We start from the raw sequence: 27,344 nt of genomic DNA, 5'->3' as shown, positions 1-27,344 counted from the left end.
AACATTAGTCTAACATGGGGAATCTAATGGGCATTGAATCATCAACTAGTACAAACATAACAGCTCAATATAACCTGAGTGCACGAGTAGGAATCGGCTATGCGATGGAGCATAGAGAGATAAGGGGAGTACATACAATAATCATATGCAGGAATAATAACCAGTACCCAAAACAATAATCGAAACAAGGGTGAAATGGGGAGTACAAAAGGCACTGAACAAATGTTGAACATCCAACAGACCACCCATACACCAGGGTGAACGAAGAACGTGGTTATCTCTCCAGCCAGCCATGCAGTATCATTAATTGCAAAAACCCATACTATGAATCTATAATAACTATATCCAGCTTCTTCAAATACAGGTAACAGTAGAAAAAGAAGAAAAAAATAGGTTACTTACCTCTAACTGCAGTTCTCCAGTATTGGAATCTTTCATAGATTCAGATGCTTGAATCAATCCCCCTCGTCGAGATTGGAGTCTCCGGTACCTTATAAAAGCTATGTCACAATGGACATAGAACATAGAGGCCTAAGGCCCTTTTGTTTAAGAACATATCAGTCTCTTTAATAAAAATGGACCAAACTTAAAAGTCAAGTAAGAAAACAAGTTACTTACCTGTAACTTTGGTTCTCCAGTATTGGTAACTTTCATAGATTCCCATAGCTTGTATCATTCCCCGTCATCGGAATGGGAGTCTCGGTAAACAAAATAACATAGCAGTAGGTACAAAAGAGAAAGAAAAAGGCCTGGGCCTTGTAAGAAGTTGGCCTGATATGTGATGTCCACTATTCTAGTGGGCACCTTGTATCAGTCCAAACAACCCCTTTGGTGATGGTTGTAAGGTCAACCTTATAGACCAGCTATCCTAGTTGTAGCATGGACAAAGCACTCTTAGGCTAAACTGAAGAGGGCATGTGAAGCCAGCTGTTTTACCATATGCAATCCCCTTAATACCAAGTGAAAGGACACCACACAGGTTGTATATCAAAATATATATGTATTTATTTCTAACACAATCCTCTGAACTCTTTATGAGGTCAGAGGCACCAGCACAATACAAGACACTTAATTAAAATACAATAAGTTGCACAAAATACAGTAATGCCATAGAGGCACTTCGAACCATATACTAAAATAGTGGTATAAGAACCACGTCACGAACAAAGGAAAGGCCTAGGGCCTGGAGAATCACTGGGGCTATACTGTACTACCAATGGATGGAGAGCAGGAGGCCCACGGGATGCGCGTGCAGTGTCTTTACACGCACGCGAGTTACCATAGAGTTAGAATGGGAACAAAAGAAATGGAAACTAGTTCTTTTAGGACACTTCCGGATGGACTAGGGAAAAGCTACTTGAAACTAGGACACTAGGATAGTCAAAGTGTGTCGGGTTTCGTCGCTGATTCCTATGGAGCCTTGGAGAAAGATGCTGCAGGCGACCAGGAGAGAAGTGTCCGGGTGGATCCAATGGCGGATCGAGGATGAAGAGTACCTGAAAGCAGAGGGGACAGAGTCTGGGTCACTAGCCAGTGACCAGGATGGAACCAGCCGATGTCGCGAAGCAATCAGGTGCTGTTGTGAAGCTTGTCTCTGCAGCCACGTGGACAAGGAGGTGTCGACGACGACCAAGAGCTGGATACGGACTGTCCCACGAAGGGTCTCGCTGTCGGCAGTGTTGGCTTCCGGATTGGAGTCAACAAGCCTTGGCAAAGGCAACCCACGCAGAAAAGGAAGATGGCTTCTTAATCAGACCAGCAAGGTCTGATGGGCTGCTCCTTTTCAGGGGAGCAAGGGTCAGTCTGGCGCAACCAGACCAGCATTGTAAGTCGAAGGTTTCATCGTCACAGAGGCCACTAGCCAACGGGCAAGTGACCGGACAGACGCGTCGAGCAGGAAAATGCAAAAGGCCCCCACGCAGAACTCGTGGAGTGTGGAGGGCTGATCTTCGGTGCAGTTGGTGCTCGGGGCTGGGGCTTCTCAATCCCCAATGCACAACTTTGAGGGTGCCTCAGAAGTTACACGGTAAGCAATTCGCTGGCTTTCCAAGATGGCCGGTCCCACGTCTCACGTCGCCTCCAAGGGTCTCAGCTTTGCTGTGACTGTGGATCGGGCTGAAGGAAGTCTGGAAGTCCGGGTCTTGTCAGGCTCTGTGCTCGGGCTCCGGCAGGAGCGTCGACAAAGCAAACCAATGATCGCTTGATGGTGCCTGCTTGTGCAGGGTGGTCACTCCTTGACCACAAGGGAGATTCTTCAGTCTTCTACGTCGAGTAGGATGTCGAAGGTCCAGAGTTTCGTATCAGAGTTTCAGTCAGGATAAATCTAGTGTCTTGGGACTCAGCTCCTACCTATATACCAAATTTAGGGGCTGGATTACCTGCTAGGTCCCTCCTATGGGTGGGACCCAGGAAGGGGGTGGTTACACCCCTTTCCCTTTGTCCAGTTTCACGCCAGAGCTGGGGCTGGAGTGCCCCAGCACCGGTTTGAACTGGACTATGCATGGGACACCTTGTGTGCCCCAGGCAGTGTCTCATTTCATTCAGCCCTCCCTGCCCCAATACACTATGGCCTGTCTGGGGTGGTGCTAGCACCTCCCAAGATAGGAAACCTATTGTCCAAGCCTCCCTCGCTGGAAGGACTACCAGCAGCAGGATTTCAGACTTGTGTCTGTGGCAGCAGCATCCATTTTGTGATGCTGAGGCTCTGGTTAACTTTAACCAGGGTTAGTAGGAACAACATGTCTTCTCCCTCTAGAAGGGTGGAATGCTACCCCGTCGCCAGAACTGGCGAGAGGGTAGTATTCTAAAGCGTATGACACCTTACACGACATGTTTTGATAAAGCCAAACCAAAGTTAGCATTTAACCGTGAGGTTCATAATGCACTTAAGAGTATATGGTATGGCTATATCCTAGAACAGCTATAAGGACATGGTTCCGAAATCTACCCTTGACTAGAGTCTTGCCTCTATGGGATTCCGCTCAGCGCCACTTGTCTAGACGGGCGCAGCAGGGTGAGCCCTGTGCCAAGAAAACTGAAGGTGCTACCACATCCACTTGCAAGATGGGCCTGTTGGCACTTCTGCTTGTTTGTTTTACTGAGCAAAAATGCTTAATTCTGTGAATGACAGACTCCACCTTCAGGATCCACATGACATGTCCAAGGGAGGCCGGGAGAGAGCAGGTTTGTTTTAAAATCGCAGTAGAAACAATGTATCAGACATATTACTTGTGTGGTCACCATAAACTAATACAGGATGACAGCAGCCATGTGAATTCATTGCCTGAGGTAGGCTGTGGCACAGTAAACAGCCGAACAGCGCGCCCACCCTCCTTTTTAGGGCTCGCCCCTTTTCTATTTCGCAGAAATAGAAAACAGGGGTGAGTCCTTATGTCGCTGATCCAGTTCTTTCCCCAAAGGCTCTCTTCAGGCAGCTGATTGGTTCTCAAGGAGGATTTCAAACAGTTCATGTGAATCCCAATCATGTGACTTGCTCTCATGCACGAGCCTTCAAAGCCTCAGCCATTTCCTTCCCAACCAGCGCTGCAGGCCGTGACTCGCATCAAAGGCAGCCCAGCCCAGCTTCTCCCAGCAGGCAGCCCACCCCCTCCCTCTCTTGACTTTCAGTGACTTCACACTTTGTGCCTCTGTCCCTTCAAGGCAGCCCCTCCCTCTCTCCACCTTCTCTGCTTCGTCCTGTATTTCTTCTCTCTATCGCCCTCTCTTCCCATCTTCCTTCACTTTCCTGCTGCCTGCCCAGCCTCTTCCCCCACCATTGCCTCCCAGGCGCACACCACTGCTCGCAAACCACTCCATTTCACATTCTCTCAGTGACAATTCACACTTCGTTCAAATGCTGTGATTCACCGGCAAAAGCCTCTTCCAGCTACAGTAATGAGCCGATGTGCCGGACTCCAATTTGCCCCCCCCCTTCCCTCCTCCCCCACCACGCAGCGCGTCTTGCACTATTGCAGGCTGTCTCTCTTCTTTACACTCTGGTGTGTTTCTGACAGCCTGCTCTTGCACTGGCAGTGAGATGTAAATCGGGGCTGTCTGCCTACGTGACTGTCACTCCCCCCCCCCACCTTTAGCCCGCTGCCAGCCCCAGAAGTCCAGCCGAGCTCCTGCTTATTCACTTCAAGATTGGGCCATTTGTGCTGTACTGATCGGAGGTGCCGTGCCCCCTTCCCCCACCACATACACACCGTTTAGCGGCCTACACAGCGCTTCGTACCACCGTTTTGTTGTGAATTGCCCTTAAAAGAACGACTTTCAATCGGTCAATTAAATTACACTTTATAATCGACCTCCCAAGGATGAAACACAGATTTGTCTTGTCAGTGATGGCAGTAAGCGCTTGACTCGCTACCTGGAAGCGTTGCTACAAAATTCGCCTTATAGAGGGTTGTAAGGCCTCGCTGAACAATCTATCTGCGTTCCTTTTGTGTGGGGGATCTGTCCTAACAGTTATCCTTATGTTTTTAGGTCTCGCCTGTCGATGCGCATGCGCATCGAGCTTGCGAGCCTATTGCGGCCTAACCACGCTTTAACTAACAAGCAAGGAATCGTGGCGATTCCTTGCAGTGCCCGTGACTTTTAAGCTCAATGCGCATGTGCATTGAGCTTAAAAGCGCGTGCACAGCCGCCCGCATTCCTCCGACACCTTTGAAGTGAAGCTTAGCTTCACTTCAAAGGCCCGGCTTCTTCACACCCACATGCCGCTCTCGCTCTCCCCGCTCCGCCCCCTCCCCTGCCCGCCGTGTGACCTCGGCTTACACTCACCCCTCCTTTCTCCCCTTTAGGCTGCTTTCGGATGCTTTGTTCGCAGCTTGTTTTTAACAAAGCGTGCCTGCCTATGTTTACTTAAACTATCAGTTATGGCATCTGGAATGCATTTTAAAGCGCATTCTTCTTATGTTTGGTATGCTGAGTATACACACCAGAAGAAAAAAATACCGGCTTTAGGTGAGTTTGTTTACTGATCAAGATATTAAAATACTGGCCATGCTGGTAAATAAAACTGCCCCTTCCTCCAAGTTTAGGTATTCTTGCTCCCGAGACCAACAGTAGGTGTTTTTAGAGGAAGGAGCAACGTAAAACATTGCTTGTCAGTTCGTTACACTCATATTTCAAAATTGATCAAGGCTTTATCAGTAAGAACGCACTGGTGGGCCGAACCGCAAGTATTTCTCACGAGAGGGGGCCGAGGGGCAAGGCTGTATTGGGGAATGTCACTAGAAGCACAACTGAAACGTGTGCGCACTTTGCAGGTCTGTGACGAAAGCTGAGAATTAGCTTACAGTCCCTGCAGCCTAGCTTTACAACTTTCACCAGAATGACGATAGAGCCGCACGCTTGCTTCCATGTCAGGGGCCTGGGCCGGGTAGCACAAAAACATAGGTAAACACTCGCCTGCCTCTAGTTATATGCTAGAAGTATGAAAGGCTGAGTGCCCGTTTACAATGCAATTGTATGCTTCACTTTGTAGGTGGTTGGTTTGTGCGGACAGGCACCCATCAGACTTTGTTTCAGGGACAGACGTGTAAATTCCTGCTAGCAGCCTGTAACCTAAGCAATTGAATCTCGCACCGCTTTGCAGTGGCCGAGGATTTGCTAAACTTGAATGCGATTTTAAACTCCCTCTAAAATGGCACAGGCACATGCCTACGATATGACTGAAAGGAGAAATCTGGTTTCAATGGGGCCCAGTGGAGAGTAGTTTGAGTGTGGCAGTCACTTGTAGGGCATTTGGAGAGAAGGTTAGTCTGTATGCAGACTGGCACATTCTGTAAATAAAACTAAAGGCATAGAGATATGTGCCCAGAGTGGTCTGAGCCAGTAATTTACTAGCTTTGTGCGTGGCGGTTATATTTTAAATTGAGTTCATTAGCCTCGGGGTTTTTTTTCCGTTTTTTTTGTCCTTATCGTCAGAAGTTTGAATAGGTGAGGGGCAGGGGAACAAACTGGTGACACCCTGTACAAACAAGCATTGGCATAGCCAATAGGTATCGCCTTTTTTAAGTTCTGACTGAGGAAGGCTTTCCAGCTAAGCTATACTGCCATGGCAACTGCAACACACATTGACACATATTGACAGCTGTGCTGTCTGAAATGTGAGAGCCATATCATTTTTAAGGGCCTTATTAAGAGTTCAGTGCAGCCAAACCTCCACCAAAAAGGGCTGGATGTACATTTCTCCATACTCGGAGTGCTATTGGTATCAATGCACTCCGAATACGGTGGACAGGGCACCCTATACCTTTTGGTGGATGTCCTATCTAGCATCCGCCAACTCCAAATAAAGCTCTAAGGGCCAGATTTACGACCCTTTTTTGTGGCCGCAAACTGGAGATCCTCCTCCTGTTTGCGGCCGCAAAAAAGGGGAACATCAATTACAAATGCTAGTTTGTGAGTCACTGACATACTGTGAGTATGAGGGAAAATACTTTTTAAGAGCAGGTAGTGGTCCCAGAGACCACTGCCTGCCCTTAAAACAAGCACTGGCGTTGCCAATAGGTCTCGCAGTAGGAAAGTTGGAGCTATTGGTTATGTAAATGACAAAGGCCTTTATGTTTTTAAAATGAAAACAAAAATAAAAGGCATTGTTATTTGCAATTGTAATAGCTCCAACTTTCCTACTGCGAGACCTATTGGCAACGCCAGTGCTTGTTCACTTTCTGCCTATCATCTGCCCCGTACTTTGTCCTAACATTTATTATAATAAAAAGTGCTCGTGATTAACTAGAGATCTTAACAGAACGCAGCGCAAGGACATTTCTAATAAACGTGTTTACCAGATGCAGAATGGATTACGGTTGCCTGACGGCGCTTTGTTAAAAGACTTCTCAGTGTAAACACATTCTGGCGCGAGAGCGAAGTAAAGCCATAAAGAAACTTCCGTGCTCGTTGTTCCATGTTGTTAGGATATCAGGTTTCTAGTATGGGGCTTGTTATCCAGTGTGTCAGTACAATTACTATATCCGGCAAGCTAGTCCAGCTGGTACAATAAAATCAAAAAACACATGACAACTCCCAGAATGTATAAAGTTGTCAGTCAAAAACCTAGGTGGTAAAAAGATGTACTAACAAAACAGAGCAAAGAGGCACTCTGACGTAGTTTGAGTTTTTCCGTGGCATATTGCTACTCTTTTGAACACCTTACTTCCTTTACTGCAAGAGTTCAGTAACACTCAGATTTGCCTTGTGGACTAATTCGTTTTTATATTATAACCGAAAACAATTTGAACAATTTTAAGGTTTAGCAGAGTTCATTGCTGATTTGGCATTGAATTGGGGTGACGTATTTTTAGGCTCATCACAGCAGCACTACACTATTCTGCTGCCCCCCTGCTCGGTCTTCTTCACAGTGGCGTTGCCAATGTATTATAGGCTTTCTACGCTTTTGTTGCCACAACAGTGCGTGTTATGTTCCCTTTGCCACGCACTTTCCCTGCCACTTAGCCTCAAACTTTAATCACCGTCCCTGCCTCTCTACCTTGCACTTTCTCATGCCACTTATCCTCATGTTTTTAGCCTCGCTCTACCTGTCCCTTTGTCCTGCACTTTTTGCTGCCGCCCAGCCTTATATTCTGGACAGCTCATGCCCTTCCCTCTGCCTTCACTCTATCCTGCCACCTATCATCATGTTATTGCCTCCCCATGGCTTTCTTATTATCATGCACTTTGTACTGCCATCTATCCTCATGATTTTTGCTCACAGTACCTGTCCCTTCTTTCTCACCGTATGCCTTCCATTCTGTCTATGCTCGTGTTCTTTATTAGCTGTACTTTTCCTTCTGCCATGCACTACACACTCTTTCACTTGCCACTCAGCCTCATACTCTTTATTCACTGTCCCTAGCTCTCTAGCTCGCACTTTCTCCTGCTACTTATCCTCATGTTTTTTAGCTCGCCCTATCTGTCCCTATGTCCTGCACTATTTGCTGCCACCTACCCTTATATTCTAGACAGCCCATGCCCTTCCCTCTGCCTTCACTCTGTCCTGCCACCTATCCTCGTACTATTGCCTCCCCATGGCTTTTTTATTATCACGCAATGTGTACTGCCATCTATCCTCATGTTTTTGGATCTACGTGCCTGTCCCTTTTTCACACTATTCGCTTCACATTCTGTCCTGCCGCCTATGCCTGTTTTCTTTATTAGCTGTACTTTTCCCTCTGCCACGCACTCTATCCTTATACCTTTCCTTATGTTCTCACTAATGTCTTTCCTTTTGTGTCGGCGTGCACATAGGGCAAAACATATGGACACGCTCTGCCAGTGCCTCTAGTTCCCATATAACAAACTCATGCCATGCAACGCTGTTTACTGTCTGCGAGAAACATTCCTTTTGTAATCTATCACACCATCTATTGTGTGTTCTAAATTGGCCGCTAAAACACGCTTGTTTTGGTTTCGATACCTCAAGCTGCGCATTTACCCCTCCCCTTAAAGCTTCAATGACAATTACAAACAGTCAGACTAAAAGGTGCCTTTCGCGCATCTAGCAGTTACATTTCCTGTTTGACAATAGCACAATACTTGCGGAACGTTGAACATCAGTGCCACAAATATCAACAAATAATATTACGATGCATTCTATTATAGTCACAACGTTACAATTACAATTTTGTCACTCGCCATTACCCTACACAGCAGCACAAGCCTTATGCTAATACGCTAAGGTATCTGTTATTTTGCCTTTAAATACTGGTTATTTCTTCAACCCTTTGCACAAGGTAAACACCTGTTTTAAGCTCTTTATAACACATACTACTCAAAATATAGTTCGCCTGATGCTTCTAGCCTGGCTTCACCCTCCCCTCCTCCAGCCTAGCCGTCCCTGTCTCTTTACCCTGAAATTTGCCCTGCCACTTATCCTTATGTTTTTGACTCAATCTGCCTGTTCTGTGCCATGCCACCTAACCTCATGTTGTTCCCTCACTGTGCCTGTTCCTCTGCCCTGCACTCTATCTTGCCACCTATCCTTATGTTATTACCTTAACGTGCCTTTTACTTTGCCCCTCACGCTGTCCTCCTAGCTATACGTACATTTTAACTTCACCTTAATTTACAGTCTAGAACACACTCTATCCTGCCACTATTCCTCATGTTTTAGCTCACTATACCTATCTCTCTACCCCGGAATAAGTCCTGCCACCTAATATTAGGTTCTTCACTCGCCGTGCTTTTCATCTGCCCCACACTCTGTCGTAACAGTTGTTCTTACTTTCTTTTTTCAATTAGCGTCACTGTGTCCTGCACTCTCTCCTACCACTTTTCCTCATGCTTTTCACTCTCGGTGGCTGTTACTCTGCTTTGTCCTCTATCCTCACAGTTACACTTATTTTCTACACTCACTATGCTTGTCCCTCTGCCTTGCACTCTGTCCTGCTACCTTCTTAAAGAGGCTGGGTACCTACAAAACGGCTCTGCACATGCCGCACTTGTGCGCAACTTACAACTGAGTCACCGTGAAATCATACTGAGCCTTAGGCTTCACGCTTAGGGGGCGCACTGGGACGCTAACACTTCATGAGCTCACTTAAAACATTAACAAGATCGCTCCCGCAAAGGCACCCTTTCTGTAAATGTTGTTTATCGCAAAAAACAATGGTGTGTGTTCTGGTGGCCTTCAGTCCTTTCCCTCAATGTCTACAACGCGAGTAAAGAGAGGGGGTTAATAAAGTGCTCTTGAGTAACCAAAAATGTAAACAGGACGCATCGCAAAAACAACTTGCCTATAAATATAATCTAGGGTTGCTACCTTGCTTGCGCCTTACTCTATGCTGTTAAGACATCATGTTTCTACTATGTGCTTGTTATCCCGTGTGTCTGTTCTATTACTTTATCTGACATGCTAGTCCAGCTGGTTCAATACTAAAACAAGTATTCGCAATGCAATAGGTCTCTCATTTGCTAGAGTTGGAGCTATTCGCATTGTAAATGACAATGCCTATTATTTGTTTTGAAAACCTGCAAGCGGTGCATAAACACCCACTTTGTACGTATAGTCCTTGCTTACGAGAAGCAAGGCTGTCAGTAAGAGAGACTGCCAGCTTTGCTTCTCATAAGCAAGGACTATAAGTACAAATTGCTTGTTGACGTACAGCTTGCAGGTTTTCAAATGCATAAATAATAGGCATTGGCATTTACAATGCCAATAGCTCAAACACTCTTGCAAATGCGAGACCTATTGCATTGCAAATGCTTGTTGTATTAATTCCTGCAGTGCCTCATAATCGCACATTCACGGAGGAGCTATAATGCTTGACTAATGTATTTTCTAATAAATCATGTGGTGTAGAGGCTAAATTGATTAAAGTATCCACTGCATGGGGTCTGTGTTCGACCTCATGGTCACAGGTTCATATCCCGGCGGGTCTACTCAGCCACTCATCCTTTCTGAGGTTGATAAAATGAGTACCATTGAGTTGGGTAACACTAAACATCTGTTATTCAGCGCCCAGAAGCCCCTATAGGGGTAAACGTGCGCTTTACAAATACACATATTATGTTATTGTTGTGATGTGTCCTCCAGCAGTAAAATGCTTTATTCCAACCCCAAGGTACTTGGCACGACTGCAGGACGGCTGTGTCTACCAAGATGATAAGCGTGAACCCAAGAGTGCAGGATTGCTGGCATATCACTACAGGTAAATCCTTACTCTCAAGCATAAGGCTGTTCTTGGTCATGAAACTTGAAACAAAGGCTTTGCAGACTCGGTGCGGTATTTACAGAACCGAGCCTTAAATGACGGTCAAGGCACACTTTGCAAACAAAATCTTGTGAGAATTTCAATTCAGCATCTAATATGCATAAAACAGATTAAACACTAACCCCAGTGGACAAAATGGATGCTTTAAGCCATGTGATAATTTCCAAGCTAAAACATTCTTATGGCAATGAAAGTGAGAGCCCATTATGGGTGGGGGAGGGGGGATTTGATATGAAAATTGCAACAGGTTCATTAAATTAAGCATGGTGGTTTGTGATTCAAGAATGCAGGGGACTTGGGAGGTGACTGTACTACAAGATGGTAAATATTGTGCATTTCATGACATTACATACCTAATATGTATGTTTTGTTTCTCAGTGTACTGTAGTTTGTTTATGTTATGTATGTGTTCTGTTGAATTTATGGAATAGAATTAAAGTTTAAGTAGCCTTGCCCTGACAAAGCAACAAAGAAAAGGGTGTTTCAATTATATTTGTACTCAAATTAACACTTGATTGATTAAAGAAGAATACAAATCTGCTCATTTTGATATTTATCCTAACCCATCTTTAACTGGTAAAATATTTTATCTAAAATGAGGCTATTATGAGTCTGATTACTGGATTCCTAAATTATAAACTGTACAATTGTGTAAAAATGTTACTTCTAATATCCTATAATTCTTGTTTATGTATTAGATCAACCTTTATGATCTTTATCCATTTATTATAGTATTTGGGTATCACTAGGGTACAGTGTACCGTGCTATATATAATAAGCACATCAGCTGTGGCTGCAATCCTCATATTTTACAGCTTTCGTTTTTTTTAACCTAAAGGTAATGCCTTTCATTTATTTGCATTTTTGTAACTTATTATGCTCAATCCATTTGTGTGAATTAGTTGTCTTCATTGGAAATTTGAAAAAGGTACCCTGATTGTGCTCTTCAGGATCCTTAAATAAACAAATGCTGTATCTTTAATCATTGTTTATACCATCCCTTTATTAAAATATATTATTATTGAAATTTGTGGACCGTGATATGGTCATATAAGGTAGAAAAACATTAATAGAAAATAATTAGTACCAATATTTTCCACTGAAAAGGATTACCCAAGATGCAAAGACAGAGTTAATTTCAAAGGTTTGTGAATCTTATACAATATAGAATTTAGGAATCTAGATGCCAGAATCATAGTAACCACCTTTTAGATAAAAGATTCTACCAACGAATGAAGGGGTAGGTTTGCATGCTTTCAAAACATATGTTGACAGTTTAAATGGCATGTCAATAAAGTTATATATGGTTTAGGGTAAATGTTTATTTGTTGATTTTTCTTTTGTTTCTATGTGACAACCCAGAGGAAGTGGACCATGTTATGAAACAGATGTTGGCTAAAGGAGTTTTTTTTAATCATAATCTAGGATGTATTTGAAAATATTTGAAGGGATATAATATTATTCATGAAAGCCACATTATTATTATTTTTGGAATTCTCACAAAAGCAAAACCTCAAGGTTCATTACGAGTTTTATTTTCTGAAAGATTTATTTGAATGGGAGCCGGCTTTGTCCACCTAATATGACTATGCCATCTCAGACAGTGGCAGGCGGCTGGTCTCTCTGGAACACAAAAAATGTCTGTTAGGGTAAATATTGCAACCAAAAATGTGAAAGATTAAGCACAAATTGTGCTGATAGGTTTGTTATTGGACACAGCAGAGAAGAAGAGGATTGTCTCCAATCGCAAAGGCCTAAGATGAAAAAATTGCTTTGGTATATCCAGGAGTGGACCTTGGCTGAAGAGTTGCATATAATCAAAACCAGAAAGGGTGATAAATTAGTGGCAGACGTAACAGAATAGAGAAAGCTCCTCCAAGATATACCATATCTGTCATAAGCTAGGCACCTTGACGATTGTGGTTATGTATCCGATATGGTCAATGAACTGACCTCAACGTACAATGAGAGCTATAAATGAAAGAATTAAGTTGCATGGTTTCTATTTGAGGCCGGGAAATTAAATAAAGATACATAATACAAAAACAGTTCACAGTGGTAAGCTGAACTAATTAATTGAGTGAATGGGATATGCCATAATGAAGGTGAATAAAAAAAAGGTGCTGACTTTGATGCCAAGACGAAACCGTATTGGTGTATGTAAGATTTGAGGAGCTATTCCTTTAACTCTATGTATAATTACTTTGCTTGGTTCTACTAGGAACCTGCATTCACATTTGCTAGATGTTCTTGCCTGTGCTTTTGTGGTGCACAAAAAGATGGCCTTGAATAGAGGGGATGCTCTTATACCTCTGAAAACCTCTCATTTTGTTCCCAAATGTCAACATTTTGTATTAATAACAACTCTCTCTTTTAAATGTATCTTTCAGTCAAGAAAATAAAGATTAATCTACTTCCCCATGGAGAAAATGTATTTCTACTCCTACAGTGACATATCAACAAATTCTCTCGACAATTAAACACTAATGCCCATGCAACATGACGTGCCACCTGGCACACTCCACTTAATGGTTAAAGTACCATATATATCTTTGCCAATTTCACTTCACAATAATTTAGCACACAGCTAATTAAAACCAAAAAGGCTTCCTCCACTTGTGGCATTATCACCAAACACTAAAGATAAAGAACTGAAAAGCATTCAGGACTTCGGAACTCAGAATGACATTAAGATTGTTCTTTCTTCACTCAATATATTTTTAGGGAATGGGGTCAAGCTCTTTAAGACATCACATTGTTGAAATATAAAACTAGTTACTTACATGTACACTATGGTTCTCCAGTTTTGATATCTTTCATAGATTCACATGCTTGTATATTCTCCGTCGTCATGGTGGGAGTCTCAGTGAAAGAATAACCATAGCTGTAAAAAAAAAAAACTGCATAGAAAACCCATAGGGAAGTATATAGTTTGGTAGCTATTACCATCATTATGTGGTCCAAACACCAACCAGTCAGCTGCCAGCCCTGAGATCACAATCCCCAGCAGAGCCACCATACCTCAGATTTGCAACCAGTCCAAGAGTGAGCCAAGGATGTATCTAGAGATAAAAAGTGGTCTATCCGCTAAAATACGGAAAGGCGGGCGGGCCGCATGTGAATCTATGAAAGATATCAATACTGGAGAACCATCGTGTACAGGTAAGTAACTCGTCTTTTCTCCAGTATTGAATCTTTCATAGATTCACATGCGTGTATCAGAATAGTAAGCAGTGCATAATCCAGCAGCGTTTGTAGGATAGACCCCTTTTTGTAGGGCTCTGCCTCCTATATTAGAGAATTATGGAAAATTATGCTGCTCCAAAGTTAAAAATATGCATCTTTTGCTTGTTAGCATGTTTAATATGAAACAATAATCGACAATGTACATAACAGAAATTCTGGTTAAAATATATAATATAAAGAATGAGAGTACCTTAATGAAAGAGGTCCTGTAGAACAGCTTGTCCAACTGCGGTGTCTGCTTTCCACACTGTATCCAGACGATAATGCCTGGTAAACGTGTGCGCATTTGTCCATGTCGCCGCTCTACAAATGTCCGGGAGCGACACTCTCGCAAACAATGCGGTGGACGTTGCCATTTTTCTTGTGGAATGAGCGCGAACCTTAGCGCGCAAAGGCTATGATGGCCGAGGCTATCCATCTTGAAATTGAAGATCTTGACAGAGCTAAGCCTTTCCTCGGCCAAGCAAAGGTGATAAGCAATTGGTCAGTTTTCCGAAATGATTTTGTTTTGTCAATGTAAAATTTGAGACATCTCCTAATGTCCAAAGTGTGTAGCGATCTCTCTGCTACTGAAGATGGATTTTTGAAATATGTAGGTAATACAATTGGTTTGCTGAGATGAAAAACCGTAAGGACTTTGGGGAAAAATGTTGGATTCATCCTGAAAATGACTGTCCGATTTGAATTGAAGAAATGGTTCAGAGACAGAAAACGCCTGTATTTCGCTGACTCTTCTGGCGGAAGTGAGGGCGAGTAATAATGGCACTTTCCAAGAGACGAACTGTAACTCAGCCTTGTGAATCGGTTCGAACGGAGGCTTCATGAGACATGACAACACTTCATTGAGCTGCCACGGAATGAATGGCTGTTCAATAGGTGGAAACACTCTAAACAGTCCTTTTAGAAATTCCTTTATAATCCTCTGTGACCAAAGCGATGGATGATTTAGCGCTCTGCGATACCTTGATATAGCTGCAAGATGTACTCTTATTGAAGCATGGGATAACCCAGCTTTGGCCAGGTGAAGTAGGTACGGAAGAATTTGCTCTGGTGAGGAGTGAAAGGGATGCAGATGTTGGTCAGAACACCAATGGCAAAATCTTTTCCATTTTGCTGTGTAAGTTTTATTGGTAGATAGTGCTCGAGAGTTTTCTAATATATCCTTGCAGTCCTGAGGGATGTCTAAGAAATAAAATTCATGCTCATGAGGTTCCAGGCTGACCAGCTCAGAGAGGTTAGTTGCGGATGAAGAACTGGCCCTTCTCTCATGGAGATCAGGTCTTGTATCAATGGAAATTGAACTCTCGGATTTATCGACAGCTGAAGGAGTTCCGAGAACCAGAACTGATTTGGCCAAGCTGGGGCTATTAGGATCAGATGGCACGGCTCTGCTCTCATTTTCCGTAGTATCTTGGAAGGAGAGGAAACGGGAGAAATGGTTATGTGAACATCCCCGTCCAACGAATGTGCAGCACGTTTCCTCACGATCCCTTTTGAGGGAATCAGCTTGAAAAATGTTTGCACTTCTTGTTGTGCTGATTTGCAAATAGGTCCAGAGTTGGTGTACCCCATAACATAAATATCCTCAAGATCTGAGTTTGATTTAGCTCCCATTTGTGACAGATTGAAGACGATCTGCTTAGATGATCTGCTCTCATGTTTTGTACTCCAGGGACATGCTGGACCTGCATGGGAATGTTGTGTTTTATCATCCAGTTCCAAATCTCTTGGGCTTGCGCTGAGAGATTTTTTGACTTCCTGCCTCCTTGTTTCAGTAAGTAAAACATTGTTGTTGTACTATCTGTCTTGACTAAAACAGGCAAGTTTTGAATTCTGGCTAGGAAGACTTGCAGGCCCAGGAACACCGCTCTTAACTCGAGCATGTTGATGTGCAATTGGGATTCTTGCATTGTCCAATGACCCTGTATTTCCAGTTCCTGAAGACGCGTTCCCCATCAGTTTAACGAGGCATCTGTCGTCATGACATAGCTTGGAGATTGGGGTTCGAACAGTAGATCTTTGGATAAGTTGTCCCTGATGCCCCACCATGACAGAGCTTTTTTGATCTGAGGGTTGATTGTAATTTGATCCTCAAATGATTCTTGGGCTTGTACCCATTGTTTGTCGAGTAATTCTTGCAGCGGACGCATGTGAAGTCGACAATTTGGGGACTAATGGAATGCAGGCCGATATCATTCCCAGCAATGATTTGTATATCCTCACTGGAGTGAACCTTTTTACTTTTAATCGTGCTGTTAGTTCCATTATTTTCTGCGTGCGCTCTTCCGAGGGGTATGCTTTTGCTTCCTAAGTTTGTAATTTGGCTCCTAGGAACTGGAGCGACTGTGCTGGAACCAGGAAAGACTTCTCCATGTTGATTTGCAGTCCTAATTTCTGGAATAAACCCAAGCACCATTCTAGGGCTTGTCGTGCTTCCTTGAAAGATGCACCTTTTATAAGCCAGTCGTCCAGATACGGATATATTTGGTGGCCTTGCTGTCTCAAATGCGCTGCAACCAGCGCCATACATTTTGTGAATACCCTTGGCGCGTATCTGAGGCCGAAGGGTAACTCCTTGAATTGGTAGTGGCGCCCCGCCACTGTGAATCGTAGATACTGCCTGTGTTTGATGTGAATTGGTATGTGAAAATAAGCATCTAAGAGATCTAGCGATGCCATGTTATCTCCTCTGTGCAACATTAGGAGAATCTCTTGCAGCGACAGCATACGAAACAAGGTGTTTTTGATATATTTGTTCAGGCCCCTCAGATCCATTACCTGCCTCCATTTGGTGGACTGCTTCTTCCTTATTAGGAAATTTTTTGGGATAGAATCCTTTTCCTCGTAGAGTTGGAACCTCCTCTATAGCTCCTTTCACAAGGAGGGCCAAGACTTTAGACTTGAGAGCCGAGTGATGATTATGGTTTCTGTGAATGGGAGGTCGCGCTGGAGGTTTGTGTATTAACTCTAGGGTGTTACCGTGATGTATAATGTCCAACACCCATCTGTCCGATGTTATTGACAGCCGCTGATGAAAATAGCGAGAGAGGTAATGGATCTGACTGCGGCGTGACGTGGCGGACGGCGCCTGTATATTGTCACTGTCTCCTATCAGAGCCCTGTGCCCTTCCCCTCGCGGCAGGCTTTCTTCCAGACTGCTGCTGGTAAGAGGTGCTAGAGGAGCGAAATTGTTGATTACTGTTGTATTGACGGTATCCCTGTTGACAAGGTTGATATATGTTAGATTGAAAGGAAGATCTTTGATTGAACCGACCTCTCGATCCTCTTCCACGAGAAATTTGAAAATGTCCTTGCTGTAGAGAGCTTAAGGCTTTTGCAGTATCCGAGTCTGTTTTAATTCCTTGTAACGCCTCATCAATATGCTTTCCGAAAAGGTTCTCACCATCAAAAGGCATATCCACTATTTTTGCCTGCACTTCAGGCCTGAAAGATGTAGCCTTCAGACACCCTTGTCGTTGAAGCGATACCGCTCCAGCCATTTGCCCGAATCCAATAGACGAAAAATGTCCATGGCTATGTCGATGGACTCGGAAGCAGCCCTAGCTCCATCTTGCAGAATTACAGCCGACTCTTCCTTCTTGTCGTCCGGAAGATGAGCTGGAAGTGGAGCAATGTCCGACCACATCTGTCGGTTGTAACGCTGACAAGCGCCAATGTAGAGACCGGGTTCTTGGAGTGTCTCTGTGCTGCCTGCATAACTACTGATTCGGGTCGAGGGTGCCCGATCAGGTATGCTGGTGATGTTTCGGGGGCACAATACTTTTTAACGATCCTGGGAATTGAAACTGCAATGAGGCCGGATTTTGCATAATCTTCAGCCCTTCATTCCATATGTGATCAATGATTAGTAATGTTCTTATCGATTTTCTGGAAGCATCCTTAAAATTGTATAGAAAGCATTCAGTTTCCTTTACCGGCAAAGGAAGCTGGAACCTTTTGGAAGCTTTCTCCATTAGATCATGGAAACCACCTATGTCTTCCGGTGGTGAGCTTGCCGGAGCTGGGGATGGACGTGGCGAAGGAATGATATATTGATCCCATTCGTCGACTCCAGGGTCGTCTTGTATCAATTCTCTTTCCTCTGGCTGATCCTCCGGTTCACTTTCCGCAAAGTCATCCCTAATAGTTATTATTTAAGGGGTATGCACCGTTTGCACCTGAGGTGGTGGCTGAACCTCTGGAATCTGAACTGTCTGTTGAGGTACACTTGTGGTGTTGGCGGCAGAAGTATTGGCATCAGTCGTTGATCATATGTCTCAAGTCGGAGACTAGGGAAATAGGCATAGAAATTGCGTCCTCTCTGGCATTATCGTCTTCTTCCTCATCATATTCATAGGCTTCCTGGAATGATTCGTACCTTTTGGATCATTGAACTGGTCGAATCTTAAAGGACAGTTCTTCCTGAACATCCTGGAGATCCTCTTCGTCCATCTCTTGGCTTTTAATTTGGAGTTGCGAATGACTTTAAGCTACTCCGTACGGTCCCTCATCTTCTGACTCTTGTAAATCCAGTAGTTTGGATGGTGGAAGCGGCGAGATCTTTGTCCAAGCCGTAAATTCTGCTGTTTTCTTGTCCGTCGATGAGCCAGTCGACGGTGGAAATCTTTTTATTGTGATGGACCTTGTAATTGGAGATTTGAAAGTCGTCATCGACGGTACGCTCGTCGCCGAGGTTTTTACACTTGCCATCGACGATGCCGTCTACGGTATCGTCTACTGTGTCGTCGTCGAAACGGTCATCGACGACGACGTAGTCGACGCTGAGGTCGTCGACGTTTTCGTCGACGTCAACACTGAAGACACCTTGATCTTCGTCGACGGGAGTGACGACGGAGCTCTTTCCACAGAAGACTTCTTGAGAGGTGTTTGAGGCAAAGACGTCGATGAATCTTGGGCCTTTACTTTCTCTGTTTTCTGTTTCTTCACCTCAAGTTTCTCCTCAGACAGCTCCCTCTTATGCTTAGAAGAGGAGTGTCCTTTAGATCCCTCCTCAGAGTCAGAATCCGAGGCAGTCTTCTTCTTCTGAAGCCATAATAATAATCGCGCTTTTCCGTCTTTCAAGGTTTTTGCCGAGAAAGTACGACAGTACTTGCACTCCTTAGGGACGTGCTTTAGGTGAAGGCAGCATAAGCATTCTTTGTGAGGGTCCTCAGAGTATAATTTGGCCTTCCCACAAGATTTTCAAAATCTGAAAAGCCTCTTTTTAGAGCTCTCAGACATGCTGTAGTAAGAGATAAAAAAACAGTACCTCAAACCAAGACCTGTAGAAAGGTCAAAAGTTCACCAAGTAACCAAGAACGTAGCAGAGCTCAGGGAGACTCCTTCTCACATGACGGCGGTTGGAAATCTGAGGTATGGTGGCTCTGCTGGGGATTGTGGCTGGCAGCTGATTGGTTGGTGTTTGGACCACATAATGATGGTGATAGCTACCAAACTATATACTTCCCTATGGGTTTTCTATGCCTTTTTTTCTTTTACTGCTGTGGTTATTCTTTTACCGTGAGACTCCCACCATGACGAAGGGGAAGATATAAGCATGTGAATCTATGAAAGATTCAATACTGGAGAATGTTCTTTTCCCAATTGCAGACAATTCTTAAATGTGCTGTATTGGAAACAGCATACAGTGTTGAAAATAATGAATTAAAAAATATCCTATAGTTAGTTAAGAAAGAAAGCCAGACTTGTATGTTCAACAGCTTCACACACCTAAAGAGGTGTGAAAGTAGATATGTATTACATAGATCATAACATGCAAACGCACAAGTTACTTACCATTGGTAGCGATATTTCTGTAAGAAACATTAGTAGTGAAAGATTCCTTACCTTAGAATTACCCCCAGGCGTCAGACTGGATCCGGAAACAAGCGCTGATGTCAGTTCTGTACACAACTTTCCACGCCAGGAACGCAGAGTCATGCAAGAAACTGACCACTGGTGCAATGAAACTAGGGCCCTGAAAGGGATGACCTTAACCCTAGAAATCAGTTTGCAGAACGGGGAGGATGGGTGGGGCGGTAAGGAATCTATCACTAATAATGTTTCCTATAGATATGTTGTTACCGAAGGTAAGTAACTTGTGCATCTGAAAGAAACACGTAGTGATAGATTCCTTACCTTAGAATAGATACCCCAGCAATACCAACTCCGGAGGTGGGTCTGCAAACCAAGTTCACACCAGGAAGTCCTAGAGAACAGAACGGCCAAAGAAGCCGTCTCTCCGGACTTGGCTGTCCAGGCAGTAATGCTTGGTAAACATGTGCAGCGAGGCCCACATTGCTGCCTGACAGATGTCATGCAAGGGAACTCCCCGTCTCAAAGCAGTAGTGTCGGCCGTCGCCCTAGTAGAATGGACGCGTAGCTCCACCGGAGGCTCCTTTTTAGCCAAAGAATAACAACCCTTAATGCACAGAACGACCCATCGAGAAATGGTCCGCTTGTGCACCGCCCGACCTTTCTTGGTGCCCACGTAGCCAACAAAGAGCTGGTCATCCACCCGGAATTGTTGTGTGCGGTTAAGGTAGAATGAGAGCGCATGTTTTGGGTCCAGACGGTGGAGCCTCTCTTCCCCTTTAGAATGATGCAGAGGCAGAAAGAAGGTGGCCAAAGGGATGGTTTGCCCGATGATAAAAGGCAGTGACAACCTTTGGCAGAAAAGATGGACGAGTCCTTAGAACAACTTTGTCCGGAAGGCTGATCTGGAAGCTGTAAAAAGGATGAAATGGCCGAGAGATAGCCCTTGTTAGTTCCCAGAGCAGAGCCCTGCCGGGCCAAAGATAGGAGAAATAGAAGGACCTCTGAAAGAGGGGCAGAAAGGGGATCCACAGCCTTTGCCGTGCACCATGCCACAAATGTATTCTACCTGCAGGCTTATACCGTTTTAGTGGGGGGGGGGGCCTGGCTGCCAAGATAACGTCACAGACTTCGGGAGGCAGGTCGAAAGACATCAACTGCGGCCGCTCAATCTTCACGCAAGGAGGTGGAGGCTGGACAGGTTCGGTGGAAATACCTCCCCTGCTGCTGCGACAGAAGATCCTCCCGAAGAGGCAGGGTGAGCGGGGGATCGATCGCCATGCTGAGAAGCTCAGTATACCATACTCTTCAAGCCCAGTCTGGAACCACAAGAATAACTTGAGCACGGTTGCGCTTGATCTTCTTCAGCACTCTGGGTAGAAGTGGAATAGGCGGAAAGGCGTATAGTAGACTGCAACTCCACTTGTGACGAAAAGCGTCGCCTAGTGAGTGCCACCTTGGAAATTCCAACGCACAGAACTCAGTACATTGCGCGTTCTCTTCGGTGGCAAATAGATCAAACCAAGGCTCTCACCACTGCTGAAAGAGACCCTGCGCCAAGTCTGAGGGCAGATTCCATTTGGGATCCATCATGCACCGACGTCTGAGTTTGTCCGCCCTGGCTTCAGAGAACATGCCAGGTGTTGAACCACCAGGGACATGCCCTGATGTTCCAGCCATGTCCAGAGGAGCAGAGCCTCCTGACATAGGGTCTACGACCCCACCCCGCCCTGTTTGTTGCAGTACCACATGGTGGTGGTGTTGTCTTTGAACACCTGCACTACCCTCCCCACGACAGAGGGAAGGAATGCCTTCAATGCAAGTCGGATCGCCCGAAGCTCCAGAAGGTTGATATGGAGCCGGGCCTCCGCCGGAGACCAGAGGCCTCTGATCTCCACCTCTCCCATGTGGCCGCCCCATCCCAGGAGGGACGCGTCCGTCAGCACTGTGCGCTCCGGTTGGGGAAGGGAGAGGGATCTGCCATTGACCCAATCGTGATTTGTGAGCCACCACTGGAATTGTCGTGCAGTGCCCTCCGAGATCTGGACTTGATTGAACAGGTTGCCCTGATGCTGTGCCCACTTGAACTTCAGGTCCCACTGCGGAGCCCGCATATGCCATCGGGCATGATCCACTGACAGAATGCAGGAGGCCATCAGGCCCAGTAGCCGGCGGGTCCTCCTGACCGAAACCCGGGATAGAGGCTGAAAGATCGAATCATAGGCTGAATAGCCCGGACTCGCTGTTCGGGAGGATAAACCCGAAACTGCGCCGAGTCCAGAACCGCTCCGAAGAAGAGGAGCTTCTGTGAGGGAATCAGGTGCAACTTCGGCATGTTGATAGAAAACCCCAGCAAATGCAGGAGGTCGGCCGTAGTCTGGAAGTGGGACCCCGCCTTCAACAACCAGTCATCGAGATAGGGGAAGGCTGAAAGCCCCCGATCTGCGCAGATGAGCTACGACCACCGCCATCACCTTCGTGAACACTCGAGGGGCGCTGGTAAGGCCAAAGGGGAGCACGGTGAACTGAAAGTGCTTGTGGCCTACGGTGAACCGCAGGTAACGCCGGTGAGCCGGCAGGACGGGGATTTGAAAATAAGTGTCCTGCTAGTCCAACGCTACCGTCCAGTCCTTCAGGTCTAGGGCAGACAAGACCTGAGTAAGTGAGAGCATCTTGAACTTCTCCTTCCGGAGGAAGCAATTGAATTTCCGAAGGTCTAAGATAGGACGCAGGCACTTGTCCTTCTTTGGAACCAGAAAGTAGTTGGAGTAACAACCACGACCTACTCCTGGCGTCGGAACGCGCTCGATAGCCCCCTTGGCCAACAGGGCCACAACTTCTGCTGGAGAAGTGCAAGTGATCCCCCGACATGCACTGGTACTGAAGTGGTATGGCTGGAGGGGTGTTCTCGAAGGGGAGGGAGTAGACCCTTCGGACAATTTTCAGCACCCACTTGTCCATGTTGTACCAGTGGGGGAGATGATGGTGAATCCTGCCAACCACTGGCGTTTGGTGGGCCTGAAATACCGGACTAGAAAGGCTTTGCAGTGGATGGTGCGGGGTGGAGGTGGACTGACCCGGCGCTGGCCTCCTGAACCATCTCGATGGTTTCCACGTCCGTGGCCACGCTGATTTTGTTGTTGTGGTGGTCTGTGGCCCTGCAACCGTGGTGTGGCACCCCTCCTGGCCACGAAAGGAGCGAAAAGCAGAAGGCGGAGGAGGCCGAGTGGCCAGCAGGCCCAAGGACTTGGCCCTAGCCCTGGAGTCCTTAAAGTGCTCCAATGCACTGTCTGCTTTATTGCCAAAGAGGTGAATGCCAGCAACGGGCATGTCCATCAGAATGTTCTGGACATCCCCTGAGAAGCCAGTTGTCCTCAGCCAGGCTTGGCGCCTAAGCTGGCAGATGAAAACAACTTCTTGCCAAGCTGCTCCAGCTTCTTGGATTCCTTATCCGGAGGGGCGGAAGGGACGTGCTCTGAGAAGTAGAGGCTTGGAGATCCAAGCTCTCAGGGGTGGGGTATTGAGAGAGAAAGAGGGGGTCGCCTAGAGCCGGGTGATGGCGTCGGGCCACGTTCCTGTCCACAGGAGCCCCTGTCTTGGGCCTGGAACAGGTGCCCAAAAGAACGTCAGACAGTGCTTCATTAAAGGGCAGCAAGGGTGCCGAAGAGGTTGTCGCTGGCTGGAGCACTTCTGTCAGGAGGTTAGTCCTGACGGCCACTGTAGAGAGTACGAGGTGGAAGGGCCTCTGCTACCCTACGCAATACCACTGCGTAACTGGCTCCCTCCTCCGCAGCCACTGTAGGAGGAGACAGCATGCCAAGGTCAGGTGATGTGTCAAGACCACTGGCATCCCCCAAATCCTCTGCCTCGTCCGGATCATAAGCACAATCCTGTGCTAGAGGGTACTCAGACTCCTCCCCTTCCTCCGAAGTCTGTTTAACAGGCTGACAATAAGGAGGACGGACATAGGGCAAAAAGGGCCCCTGTGTCGGAATCTGCATCGGGCGATGCTGATCCAGCACCGTGTCCAGTTCAGGGCTGAACCTGCGGACGACGTCCTCCCGAGGAGCGGGTGACGTTGGTGGTGGTGCCGGGGAGGTCGACGCCGGTGGAGGGGTTATTAGGTCAACCGGCATCAACCGGGTCCGATCCCGGGTCCCAGGGGGTCCTGCGGTGTCGGGCTGGAGCCACCAAAGATGGAAGGACAGGCCCCCAGTCGTGCCCGCGGGGCCCGTAGGCGCGCTGGCGAGGCCAGGCGGCCCAAAGAGTCGGGCCATGCAGGAAGAGACTCTTGCACCTGAGCCAGCGTCGCCAACAGACCCGGAAAAGCTGGGTAGACCGGCGGCGACGTCTCAGACTCCGCCAGAGCCGTGGGGGTGGCACCACCCACACACTCAGCAGCATCGTGCAAGGGGAAGTCGAAGAGCGACAATGCTTCGATTTACCTGACCCCGAATGCGAACACTTAGATCCGGAAGAATGATGGTGATGGCTCCGGTCTTTCAGCAACTTTCAGGACCGCTCCCGCAAAGTCTTCGGCGCCAGCCTGGCAGTCGGGGCACGACTTGAAGTCATGGTCACGCCCCAGGAAGTAGAGACACACGCGGTGTGGGTCCGTCACCGACATCATACGGTGATGGTCCCCACAGTTCTTAAAGCCGGGCATCCCTACAACACCAGGAGTCGATCGACTCAAGCAAAAGAGACAAAAGGCCTCGAAAAACTCAGTCAAAAAGTGACTGGGGGTACTAGCTCTTCCCGGATCTGTGCTTGCTGGCGCGGAAAAAGAAAGAACTGATGTCAGCGCGCGTGGGAGCGTTTAAGTAGCTCCAGAGATGTCATTCCGGCGCCAACGATGCACATGGAGTCGCCTGACGATGCCTACCGACGCACAGGGGTACTGCTGACGAAAACTTTCCGGCTTCAGTCTGACACCTGGGGTTAATTCTAAGGTAAGGAATCTATCACTACGTGTTTCTTTCAGATAGTATTGCATACAAGAAAAAATAACTTTTTTACTATACAGAATATGCAGACTTGACTTTCATATCAGTTTCTTCCCAGATAACGCTCATTTAGCCTTAACGTGTGTGCTAAAGTATAATAACCTTTAGCAAAATTGTTGCCTGCATCAACAAAATGCCCGTTCATTACTGCAGGGGATAGTGATGCCCGTTCACCTCTATTTCCCTGAGTTAGGGCACTTGAGGATAGAGCTCTAACCCCTATAGCTTGGCTTAAAAATACAGTATTGTGAGTACAATATGAATATACAGGAATAATTTGTCTATAATAGGAGTACCGGAGAAGGTGAAATAGACGCCCATAAAAGTCTCTATGGAAGGTCTCATTCATAAGATATTAACAGCTGCGACAATTAAGGGTAATGCTGATTAAAGAACTCAAAGAACCCTGACATAGCAAACAATGCCGTGCAACAACCCAAGACCGTCACTGAATAGTATTCTCAAATATAGGAGCCAGAACAGTTTACTGACAACTGTCTTGCAAATGCAAGATGTTACTCTAGGTGCCCAAAATAGATGATATAATTCTACAAAGAGAACAAAATGTGACGGACAGCATGGCGAACGGGAAACAGTATGGCCATATAGCACAGGAGTTTGTAAAAAAAAATTATTTGCTGGACCAATGTGCCCTCCTACTCTGGTCACCAAGGGGGACACCCTCCCATTTGCTAATCCGTTACGACCTCCTTTGAGGTAGTGGTAACTGGTTAATGGTTTGAAACCACAAACTGCAGTTGTAAATCAATTATATCATTGCAACTCACGCCACTTTGATGTCCCCTCCATATTAGATATCGGAATGGGTCGCAAAACCTATTTTTCAAGTCGAAAAGGCTTTTCTGAGAGAAGAGAACAAGTTACTTACCTGTAACTGTAGTTCTACAGTATTAGAAGTTTTCAGAGATTCACAAGCCTGAATCATTCCCTGTCGTCGAGACGGGAGTCTCCGGTACATAAAAAAGCAATGCTTATTAGTATAGCAAACTGAAAAGAGGCCTAGGCCCATTTCCCTTTTGCAACCCAGTACCTTTGTTATGTAAAAGAGACCAAACTTTTCCCTGAACCAATCAGTGCTCCTCACTCTCTAGAACCATCTTGAGAGAACCTCTTGCCCCTCAGATTTTCGCACACTTGTGCCATAACACCTTTGGTGCTAAATCCGAGGTGAGCCTCTCAGGGGAGGAGGGTGGGTCGCATGTGAATCTATGAAAGCTTCCAATACTGGAGAACTACAGTTACAGGTAAGTAACTTGTTTTCTTACTCCAGTATTGGAGCTTTCATAGATTCACATGCCTGAATCAGAATAGCGAGCAGTATTATAAAGCACATTTTTTTTCGTTGCGGATTTAGTATAGTTACTTAAGATATCATCTTTCTATACATATTCAACTTGGAATTATGCATATTAGTATTGCAATCACTCTTACCAAACATAGCAATAGAAAAAATTTGCATCTGTAACCAAGAAAGAAGGACGGATGGATGTAAAAGAGGGCTCACCGTTACTGGATAATGTTTCTCAGCACAGTTTCTCCCACCGCCATATCTCTCTCCGCGGCTGCCTCCAAGCAGTGATGCCTGGTGAAGGTGTGCATATTTCTCCAGGTCGCTGCCCTGCAGATATCCTGGATCGGCACTCCCGCAAACAAAGCAGTGGAGGTGGACACTGCTCTCATTGAATGGGCACAAACTCGTGCATTCAGAGGCTTTCCAGCTGCCTGACGACAATATTCTATCGCACTGGAAATCCATCTGGTAATTCCACATTTTGACAAAGGGAAGCCCTTCCTGGGTGCGCTGAAGGCAACAAAAAGTTGTGTAGACTTGCGGAAGGGTCTAGTCTTTTGTAAATAGAATTTGAGACATTGCTGGACATCCAGCGAATGGAGAACTTTTCCCGCCGCCGTTGTTGGTTGAGGAAAGAACCGTTTTATAACTAGAGGCTCATTCAGATAAAAGTCAGTAGGTACCTTTGGAATAAACTTCAGATTAGTTCTGAGAATCACTCTGTCCTCCTTAAATTGCAAGAAAGGGTCTTGAATCGTGAGAGCCTGCAATTTCCCCACTCTCCTGGCCGAAGTGAGAGCAAGTAGAAGCGCCACTTTCCACAATAGGAACTTGAGATCTGGCCTGTGTATTGGCTCGAAGGGCGGCTTCATTAATTAAGAAAGAACTATGTTCAAGTGCCAGAGAAGTGGTGGAGGCTTTATTGGAGGAAAAACTCTGAACAATCCCTTCATGAATTTTTTAATGATTCTTGCAGACCATAGAGATGGTCCTGAGGAAGTCCTTCTGTAGAGTGATATTGTAGCTAAATGTACCTTTATAGATGCATGAGCCAAACCCGACTTAGCCAAAAGTAAAATGTATTGAATAATCTCATGCTCTGCCGAGTTGAGAGGATGAACGTTACTTTTTTGGCACCACAGACAGAATCTTTTCCATTTCATTCTGTAGGTCTTGTTCGTACTATCCGCTCTGGCTTTTGACAGGATGTCTTTGCATTCTTCTGAGATCTTTAGATGTTGAAACTCA

This window comes from Lissotriton helveticus, chromosome 10 (assembly GCF_964261635.1).
Source record: "Lissotriton helveticus chromosome 10, aLisHel1.1, whole genome shotgun sequence".
In the NCBI taxonomy this organism is placed as follows: Eukaryota; Metazoa; Chordata; class Amphibia; order Caudata; family Salamandridae; genus Lissotriton; species Lissotriton helveticus.
This window is presented reverse-complemented; position numbering follows the sequence as displayed.